The sequence below is a fragment of the Scyliorhinus torazame genome, chromosome 5 (assembly GCF_047496885.1).
Source record: "Scyliorhinus torazame isolate Kashiwa2021f chromosome 5, sScyTor2.1, whole genome shotgun sequence".
NCBI classification, from domain to species: Eukaryota; Metazoa; Chordata; class Chondrichthyes; order Carcharhiniformes; family Scyliorhinidae; genus Scyliorhinus; species Scyliorhinus torazame.
Genome location: NC_092711.1, coordinates 165616773 through 165626605, shown reverse-complemented (window position 1 = coordinate 165626605; position 9833 = coordinate 165616773). Strand labels below are relative to the sequence as shown.

The window sequence follows — 9833 nt, the reverse complement described above, 5'->3', positions numbered from 1 at the left end:
CCCAACACTAAGGGCAATTTTGGACACAAAGGGCATTTATGATGGCCAATCCACCTAACCTGCACATCTTTGGACTGTGGGAGGAAACCGGAGCACCTGGAGGAAACCCACGCACACACGGGGAGGATGTGCAGACTCCGCAGAGACAGTGACCCAAGCCGGAATCGAACCTGGGACCCTGGAGCTGTGAAGCAATTGTGCTATCCACAATGCTACCGTGCTGCCCACTTTTTTTTAAGAAATAAGAACAAATAGCGACAGTACAATATTATACAACCAGAAATAATAGTAAATGTACTTTATTACAGACCATAAATAATATATCTAATTTAAAACTACTAGACATATCTCTAACTGATATTAATTTACTGTCCCATTAAATAGCAGCCATCTCCTGGAGAAACCAGCCCTTTAATTGTGATAAAAGAAAATTACTGTGGGTGCTGGCATCTGAAACGAAAGAGAAAATGCTGGAAAATCTCAGCAGGTCTGGCAGCATCTGGAGGGAGAGAAAAAGCTGACGTTTCAAGTTCGATGACTCTTTGTCCAAAGCTTTGTCAAAGAGTCATCGGACTTGAAACGTCAGCTTTTTTCTCCCTACAGATGCTGCCAGACCTGCTGAGATTTTCCAGCATTTTCTCTTCCTTTAATTGTGAACATCAGGAAAGAGACCATCCTTTTATTTATTAATTATTTTTTTTTAAAAATGCATTTTATTCAAACTTGTATCAAAGTAGGTTACAGCAAATAAACACCCCGGGAAACATTCTTCCCAACAATCAACTATACGGTTTGTACAGATTTTTCTCCTTTTTCATTCCCCCCACACGACGAACGGCTCCTCAAACATGGTCACAAACATCCCCCACCTTTTCTCAAACTCCCCTGCTGCAACCTTAACTCAGACTTTCTCTTCTCTAACCGCAGGAAGTCGTGCAGGTCACCCAACCGCGCTGCTACCCCGGTGGCGAGAGACCATCCTTTTAGCCAGACAAATAAATGTGTCGAGCTGAGGGAGCAAAGGGTGTCAATGTCTTTGAGAGAGAGAGACCTGGGCCAAGCTTTGCAGAGTCTGCACTCTCCCTGGATTCACTTCCTTTCCCTTCAGTTGCTGCAAGTGACCAATTGAAGGTCAGAATGAGAAAAGAAATGGAAAGGGGGAGAAAAGAAAGTGTTTCACTCACAGATGTTGGAGAAAGGAGTTTTTTTCCTTCACTTCCGCTGTGACATCACAATGGGGCACTGCCCGAATCAGCCAATAGGAATTACTCTTCCGCGCTGTCGTCACCGGGTTCCAGTGCGCAGGCGCGGCGCTCCCCGCCCCCACCCGTTGTTTCGCCTGCCCCTTGAATAAGGGGGGAAATAAACCGGCAACAGAACCTCCTCGAGACAAGGTTTCCAGGCAACCGGCTGACGGCCAGAGCGAGAAGCCAATCGGTGATCTCCCCCTGCCCACGACTGCGCATGTCCAAGGGAGAGGGGAGGCTGTGCATGTGCAACGGGTAGCCCGCCTTCTGACCTTTTACCTGAGGTATTAACCAATGGCAAGAGTTGGAGGACCAGAAGGATGGTCCTCCTGCTAATCAGCTCGGGCTTTGTGTGACTGCTCGATTGAACTTCACAAGGATGCAAACCTCCTCCCGTCTCCAACAACTGTGAGTAAAACATTTTCTTTTCTCCCCCTTTCCATTTCGTTTCTCATTCTGACCTTCAATTGGTCACTTGCAGCAACTGAAGGGAAAGGAAGTGAATCCAGGGAGGGTGCAGACTCTGCAAAGCTTGGCCCAGGTCTCTGTCTCTCTCTCCATTAAAGACATTGACATCCTTTGCTCCCTCAGCTTGACACATTTATTTGTCGAGATCTTCTCAGAAGCCCAAATACGACATTCATGAACCCTGCCGCTGCCCAGCTTGTAATGTAATTAGGAGCCAATTTAGCTCAGCTGGTTAGTGATGCAGAGCGAGGTCAGACTGGTCCTCCCTCATGATTGTCAGAAGGAGGGCAGCACGGTAGTGCAGTGATTAGCACTGCTGCCTCACGGCGCCGAGGTCCCAGGTTTCATCGTGGCTCTGGGTCACTGTCCGTGTGGAGTTTGCACATTCTCCCCATGTTTGTGTGGGTTTCACCCCCACAACCCAAAGATATGCAGGGGAGGTGGATTGTCCAAGCTAAATTGTCCCTAAATTAGAAAAAATGAAATAGGTACTCAAAACTTAAAAAAGAAATTGATTGTTGGAAGGATGCCCTCCAGCTTTCTCACCAAAACTTTAGACAGCAGTTTCAAGTCAACAGATTGACTGATAAGAGACACGCTCCCTCGATCCTTGTCCGCTTCAGAATCAAACAGACATAAGCCTCACAAAGAGTCGATGGCAGCATACTAGAGTCTAAGTGATAATACATACCCACAAATAGTTCCAACAGTAAACCTCAAATCCCATGTAAACCCCACACCCACAGCCATGTGGTCCCAGCGCTTTACCTGGCTGAAGCTCCTTCATGGTCTTTGACATCGCTTCCCTAGAAAGAGTAGCATTAAGAGCCTCACACTGGTTTTCTGAGGCCTCCGGAAGATTCAAGGAAAATAAATAATGCTCCACACTGCCAATACATCACCAGACTGCTCAGACTTGTATAATCCTGCATAGAATTCCCGAAATTCCTGTTTATTTCCTCCGTCTTCGTGACCCTTTTCCCTTTGCCAAGCCGCACAGAGAAATCCGCTCCAAAGTTGGCCTTTGTATTCGCTCGGGTTACTCCCAAACTCGTACAACTTATGCCTCGCAAACTTTCAACTGTTCTCAACCTGCTGAGTAAATAGGGAGTCTTGCTGCGTTAACCTCCTTCAGCAATAGCTTACTCGGGCCTCCTTATAATTCTCCTCGGCCTTCACCAAACAAACCTCCAGACGGCGCTGGTTCTCCAACACCTGCACCTCTTATTTGCAGTGTAAGAAGTATTCATCCCCCCCCCCCCGGCGATGAGTGAAAACATCGCTCAGTGTCTTATTAACCCATGTCCACAAAATCCTCAGTTCGGCACCAGCCCTTCTCTCTTGGCGAAGTCCATCGCATCCTCGGGCTCCTCAAAGCAATGGTGCCGTCCCTCGTGTGTGATCCACAGGCGAGCCGGATACAGCAGCCGAAACTTCACCTGCTTCTTAAACAGAATCTCTTTGACTTGCCTGTAGCCTGCCCTTCTTCTGGCCACCTCCACGCTCAGGTCCTGGTAGATGCGCATGACACTGTTATTCCAATGGCAGCTCCGCGTGCGCTTAGCCCACTGTAGCACCCGCTCCTTGTCCAGGAACCTGTGAAACCGGGCCACCATCACTCGGGGGAGGGGGGGGCACCTCTCGCGGCTGCCTCGCCAGCGCCCTGTCCACCTCCACCGGGCGCGGGAAGACATCATCTCCCAACAGCTTCTGGAACATGCCCGCCACCGTCTCCCTCAGCCCCCTCCGGGAGACCAACGATTCTCAAACTCTGCTGATGGGACCTATTTTCCAGGACCTCTACCTTCTCCAGAAGCCTTTTTTGTTGGTCCTTCAGCCTCTCCATCTCCGCTTCCACCACCGTTTTGGTTATCCGCCTGCTCCTCCAGCGCCTTTTCCAACTTCTGGATCGTACGATCCTGGGCATCCAGCCTTTGCTCAAGCCCTCGATGTCCTTCTGAATCAGGTCTAAACTGTTGCGCTGCAAAACAGTAAAGCCCTCTTGAATGACCTTCAACAGATGCTCCGTCGTTGGCTGGGCTGTCTGCACCGCGGTCCGGACGTCGGCCATATTGTCCTCAGCAGCAGCTTCTACACTGCCCTTGTTTGCCCACTTCTTCAACTGTTTGCGATTCTTTCTGCTTCTTAATTCCATACACCTGTGTCTGGAGTCAGTGCCTGAGTGCCTATGCCTTCCAAACTAGCACTCAAAAGTACAAAAAAGTCAGGGAAAAAGTCCGACTGGATTGAGAGCCACCAAGTGTGCGACTTACTCCTCCTTAGCCGCCACCGGAACCTCCACCTAACCTTTTTGAACACTAAGGGCAATTTATCATGGTCAATCCACCTAACCTGCACATCTTTGCACTGTGGGAGGAAACCGGAGCACCCGTACGAAACCTACGCTGACGCGGGGAGAACGTGCAGATTTCCACAGACAGTGACCGAAGCCGGAATCGAACCTGGGACCCTGGAGATGTGAAACAACGGTGCTAACCACTGGGCTACCAGGCTGCCCATCTAGAATGCCTGAAAGACGTGCGTTTGGTGAATTGAACATTCTGAATTCTCCTTCTGTGTACCCTAACAGGCGCCGGATGTGGTGACTAGGGGAGTTTCACAGTAACTTCATTGCAGTGGTTTTTTAAAAATATAGATTACCCAATTCATCTTTTAAAATTAAGGGGCAATATAGCGTGTTCAATCCACCTACCCTGCACAACTGTGGGTTGTGTGGACAAAACCCAGGCAAACCAGAGAGAATGTGCAAACTCCACACGGACAGTGACCCAGATCCGGGATCTAACCTGGGACCTCGGCGCCGTGAGGCGGCAGAGCTAACCACTGCATCACCGTACCGCCCCATTGCAGTGTTAATGTAAGCCGACTTGTGACAATAATAAAGATTATTTTAAAATTTTAGGGTACCCAATTCATTTTTTTCCCCAATTAAGGGGCAATTTTGCGTGGCCAATCCACCTAGTTTGCACATCTTTTTGGTTGTGGGGACAAAACCATCACAAACACGGGGAGAATGTGCAAACTCCACACAGTGTCCCAGAGCCGGAATCGAACCTGGGACCTCGGTGCTGTGAGGCCGCAGTGCTAACCCACTGCGCCACTGTGCTGCCCCCGATTATTATTAAGAGGGAGTAGCCTCTCCAACTCTACTTTACCTTTCCATTTCTTTTCTCATTCTGAGGGGACTTTGGTGACTTGCAGCAACTGAAGCGAAAGGAAGTTTGTATGTTGCACACATTTTGAGTTTGGTATTATAGACATATTCCTGTCTGGCAGCCTGCATGGAGATTTTCAGGCCTCTGTCCAGGACAGGAAGCAGTGAGCATGGATCTGTGAATCAGCCTGAAGCAGCACCTTTCGAGATTTGGGAGGATTAGAGAAGATAAATATTACATACTGTCGAGTGAGAATGGAGGGAGAGTGTGTTAGGTGGAAATTTACAGCTTTTGGAGAATGAGAAAGGAAAGAATGTTTTATTGAAACTAGAATTGTCTGTTCTCAACTTGCATCTTACAGGATAATAGATGAAGATTTGCAGAAAAAAACAAACATCACTTCAGGATTTGGAAGAGTCACTTGGTTTATCGGGACCTGAATACGGTACACGTGACAATAAACAAATCCAATCCAATCCGGAGAACCATCACAGCAAGACACCTCTGGGGTTAAGGGTTGCCAGTCAGGCAAAGGAACACAATGGCAGTAAACACAGGAATGAAGAATCACATTGGGCTGGTTCCAGGAGAATTGAGTGACAATTTCTGCAACGTAACAATGGATTGTGATTATTGGTCGTGTTAAAGTAAAAGTAAGAAGTCTCACAACACCACGTTAAAAGTCCAACAGGTTTGTTTCGAATCACTAACTTTCAGAGCACAGCTCCTTCCTCAGGTGAATGAAGAGGTGGGTTCCAGAAACATATAGATAGATAAAGTCAATGATGCAAGACGATACTGTTGAATGAGAGTCTTTGCAGGTAATTAAGTCTTTACAGGTCCAGACAGAGCAACTGGAGAGAGGGATAATCACAGGTTAAAGAGGTGTGAATTGTCTCAAGCCAGGAGAGTCGATAGGATTTTGCAACCCAACAATGCAGAATCGCCAAGCAGAAACTTATAGCTAGGTTCCGCACACATGAGTACAGCCTCAACCAAGACCTTGGATTCATGTCGCATTACATTCACCCCCCACCATCTGGCCTGGGCTTGTGAAATCCTACCAACTGTCCTGGCTTGAGACAATTCACACCTCTTTAACCTGCTCCATCTGGACCTGTAAAGTACATTTATTATTATTTCTAGTCTTTTAATATTGTACTGCAACCATGTTATATATTTTCAGTAATCTCTTATCTCAGAGGGTTGTTAATCTCTGGAATTTGTTTCACCCAGGGTCCAGTGGAGTCTGGGAGTCATTGAATATATTCAAGAATAAGCTAGACAGAATTAATTGTTTTATTATACGTGCCCAGTCTTTTTTTCAATTAAGGGTCCCTCTCCCTTGGACATGTGCAGTTCCAGACCACCCACCCATCTGGGATAAAGCAGTTTCTCCAGCATGGGAGGATTGTGGGAGCTGCGTCCGCCATTACTTGTCCGGAGCAGTCTCCAACCTCCTGAGACTCGGATGAAAAGTGAGGGGGTGGACATTGACACCAACCTGACACAAAGTATATGTGGGTAGTCACTGGATTTGATTGTGACCCCCCCCCACCCTCTCTCCCTTGCCAAAACATAATTTTTTCATTTAAGGTACCCAATTCATGTTTTTTCCAATTAAGGGCCAATTTAGAATGGCCAATCCACCAACCCTGCGCATCTTTGGGTTGTGGGGATGAGACCCACACAGACACGGAGAGACTGTGCAAACTCCAAACGCAGTGTCCTGGGGCCGGGATTGAACCTGGGTCCTTGGCGCCGTGAAGTTAGACAGAATTCTGATTGACGAGGGAGTTGAGGGGCACGGGGAACAGGTAGGAAAATGGACTGAAAGTTAAGATGAGGAGCGAATTCTTCACTCCAGGATGTGGTGAAGCTTTGGAATTCTCTGCTCCAGAGGACTGTGGAGCCTCAAGTCATCAAGTATTTTCCAGATCGAGTTGATAGGTTTCGAGATGTTGAAGTCACTAAGGGAAATGGTGCTGAGCTAGATCGGCCATTGAGCTTATTACAGGGTTGAGCAAATTCAATGGGCCAAATGGTCAACTGCAGTGCCTATTTGTACTGGAAGCTCATTGGCGCATTCACACTTGGCTGAGACCATTCAGCTGCTCTCTTTGTGGGAAAGGATTCAGTCAGTCATTCACCCTGCAGACACACCAGTGAGTTCACACTGGGGAGAGACCGTTCACCTGCTTTCGGTGTGGGAATGGATTCACTCAATTATCCAGCCTGCAGAGGCACCAGTGGGTTCACACTGGGGAGAGGCCATTCATCTGCTCTCACTGTGGGAAGGGATTCTGTGAATCATCCACACTGCGGAGGCACCAGCGAGTTCACGCTGGGGAGAAGCCGTTCACCTGCTCTCAGTGTGAGAAGGGATTCTGTGCTTCCTCGAACTTGCTGAGACACCAACATGGTCACAATTGATTACAGGGGTTGGATTCTGTTGTTATTGTTTCTGCTCTCAATTACATCCAGGACTGCATTGTGTTAATTCTGTCAGTTGGTCAATGGGGAGGGTCGGAGGGTTTCTTTCTGCTGGACTGGCCTTCTCATGACTGATGCTCTTGAGCCTTGTGGCAAATTTCATAAGGATCACAGAGTGAAAGGGTGTTTGGAAGGTAGATGACAGATAGTTCCTGTTTCTGTTTGAAACCCCTAAAGAATGCAGGTATAGGCTTTGGTGGTTACATGGTTCTGTCTCAGAAGGAAACTGTCAAGCTATGAGGGGCAAGTTGATTGGGAACTTACAATAAAATGTGTAATGATACACAGGCAGTCGCATTTAAGGAATTATCACATATTTACATAAAATATAGATTCCTTTAAGAAACAAAAATCCAACAGGAAAAGTGACGCAACCGTGACGATCAAGAAACATTAAAGATTCCATTAGGTCAAAGGAAGAGGCTCATTGATAGATTACAGATTTATTGCTTCACTGATTTATTGGTACCTTGAAGAATCAATGCAGTATAATTCTTAAATTCAGTATACATACAGGCAGAAATTGTTTCAGATAAAAATATGAGAATTGCTGTACAGCAACTTAATATGTGTCAGAATCTAACACAGTTTCAAGAAAAGTTGCATAAAAGCCCTCGTAATGAATAAAACATTGTTCTACAAATACATCTAGCAATGAAAACGTATCGCAGCCTCAGCAACAGAAACATTTACAAAATGTAGCAAAGCCTTAGCAACAAGCAAGGTTAATGCAGAACGCCTTATCTTCAGAGGATTGGTACACATGGCGGGAGCATGTAGACATTTAATTAACTTGATAGACATTAATGAATATTAAGTAAAGACCAATGCCTGGATAACAAATCATGCTCCAAGTGACAGAGTTTTCTGATTAAATCAGGAAGCCTCAGCTGAGAATTTGAAACCAATAAGGGGTTAGACCATTGATAAGAATTTCTTTAAGAATAGTTTCATGACTAAAGTTTGTTCTATATTCATGCTTTAAGAAATTCTGAACCATCTATTGATTTCCTAATATTTTCTTATTTCATAGAATTTCATTTCATAGAATTTACAGTGCAGAAGGAGTCCATTCGGCCCATCGAGTCTGCACCGGCTCTTGGAAAGAGCACCCTACCCAAGGTCAACACCTTCACCCTATCCCCATAATCCAGTAACCCCACCCAACACTAAGGGCAATTTTGGACACTAAGGGCAATTTATCCTGGCCAATCCACCTAACCTGCACATCTTTGGACTGTAGGAGGAAACCGGAGCACCCGAAGGAAACCCACGCAGACACGGGGAGGATGTGCAGACTCCGCACAGACAGTGACCCAAGCCGGAATCGAACCTGGGACCCTGGAGCGGTGAAGCAATTGTGCTATCCACAATGCTACCGTGTTTCCCCAATGTTTTTGTTTAACTCTCTTTGTTATGTTTTGATGTATTATTTGATCTGAATTTGGAATTATTTTTATGTAAGAGAATTGAGGTGGATAATTAGCAATAAAGTTGTATTTTTGGACACCTCCAATCAACCAGATTTTGGGCTCATTTTTGAAGATAAAATAAGAGATCAGGGGCGAAATTCTCCGTTATCGGCGGAAACTCCGCCGATCGGCGCAAAAAACGGCGCAAATCCCACTTGCGTCACGTCATAAAAATGGGCCGATAGTCTGCGGCCCGAAATGGGCTAGCAGCGACGTAACGGGATCCGCGCTTGCGCAGTGGTTCACGCCGTGCAGCGTCATACGCGCTGCACGGCGTGACGGCTCATAAGGCCGCGCAGCTCCCCCCCCACGCGACCGGAACAGCCGACCGCAACACCCGACTTGATGGCTGGCCGTCGCTCAGCCCCGAGGTTCGAGTCACGCGATGTGGAGGCGCTCCTGGATGCGGTGGAGCAGAGGAGGGACGCCCTGTATCCCGGGCACGGCCGCAGAGTTGCCCCACGCCACAGCCGGCGTCTGTGGAGGGAGGTGGCAGAGGCCGTCACCGCTGTGGCCCTAACACCACGGACAGGCACCCAGTGCCACAAGGTGAACGACCTCGTCAGAGCAGGCAGGGTGAGCGTCCCCCATATCCCCTCTCCCCCAAATCCCCCCTCCCCCATATTCCCCCCTCCCCCATATTCCCCCCTCCCCCATATTCCCCCCTCCCCCATATTCCCCCCTCCCCCATATTCCCCCCTCCCCCATATTCCCCCCTCCCCCATATTCCCCCCTCCCCCATATTCCCCCCTCCCCCATATTCCCCCCTCCCCATATCCCCCCTCCCCCATATTCCCCCCTCCCCCATATTCCCCCCTCCCCCATATCCCCCCTCCCCCATATCCCCCCTCCCCCATATCCCCCCTCCACCATATTCCCCCCTCCCCCATATCCCTCCTCCCCCATATCCCCCCCTCCCCCATATCCCCAAGTGAATCCAGCCCTAACCTTAACCTCTGCAATGCACGCGCAACCGA

The 9833-nt window shown here is 48.0% G+C and overlaps 1 long non-coding RNA gene across 2 annotated transcripts; it reads left to right on the top strand.

Moving 5' to 3' along the window:
* Positions 1-1357: 1357 nt before the first annotated feature.
* Positions 1358-8904, top strand: LOC140420461 (uncharacterized). 2 transcript variants are annotated; one of them, XR_011946382.1, is made up of 3 exons: positions 1358-1655; positions 5253-5639; positions 8418-8904. It is a non-coding gene; the product is annotated as an uncharacterized lncRNA (long non-coding RNA). The 2 variants fall into 2 exon arrangements; XR_011946381.1 differs by having other exon boundaries at positions 1361-1655; positions 5253-5582.
* Positions 8905-9833: the final 929 nt, after the last annotated feature.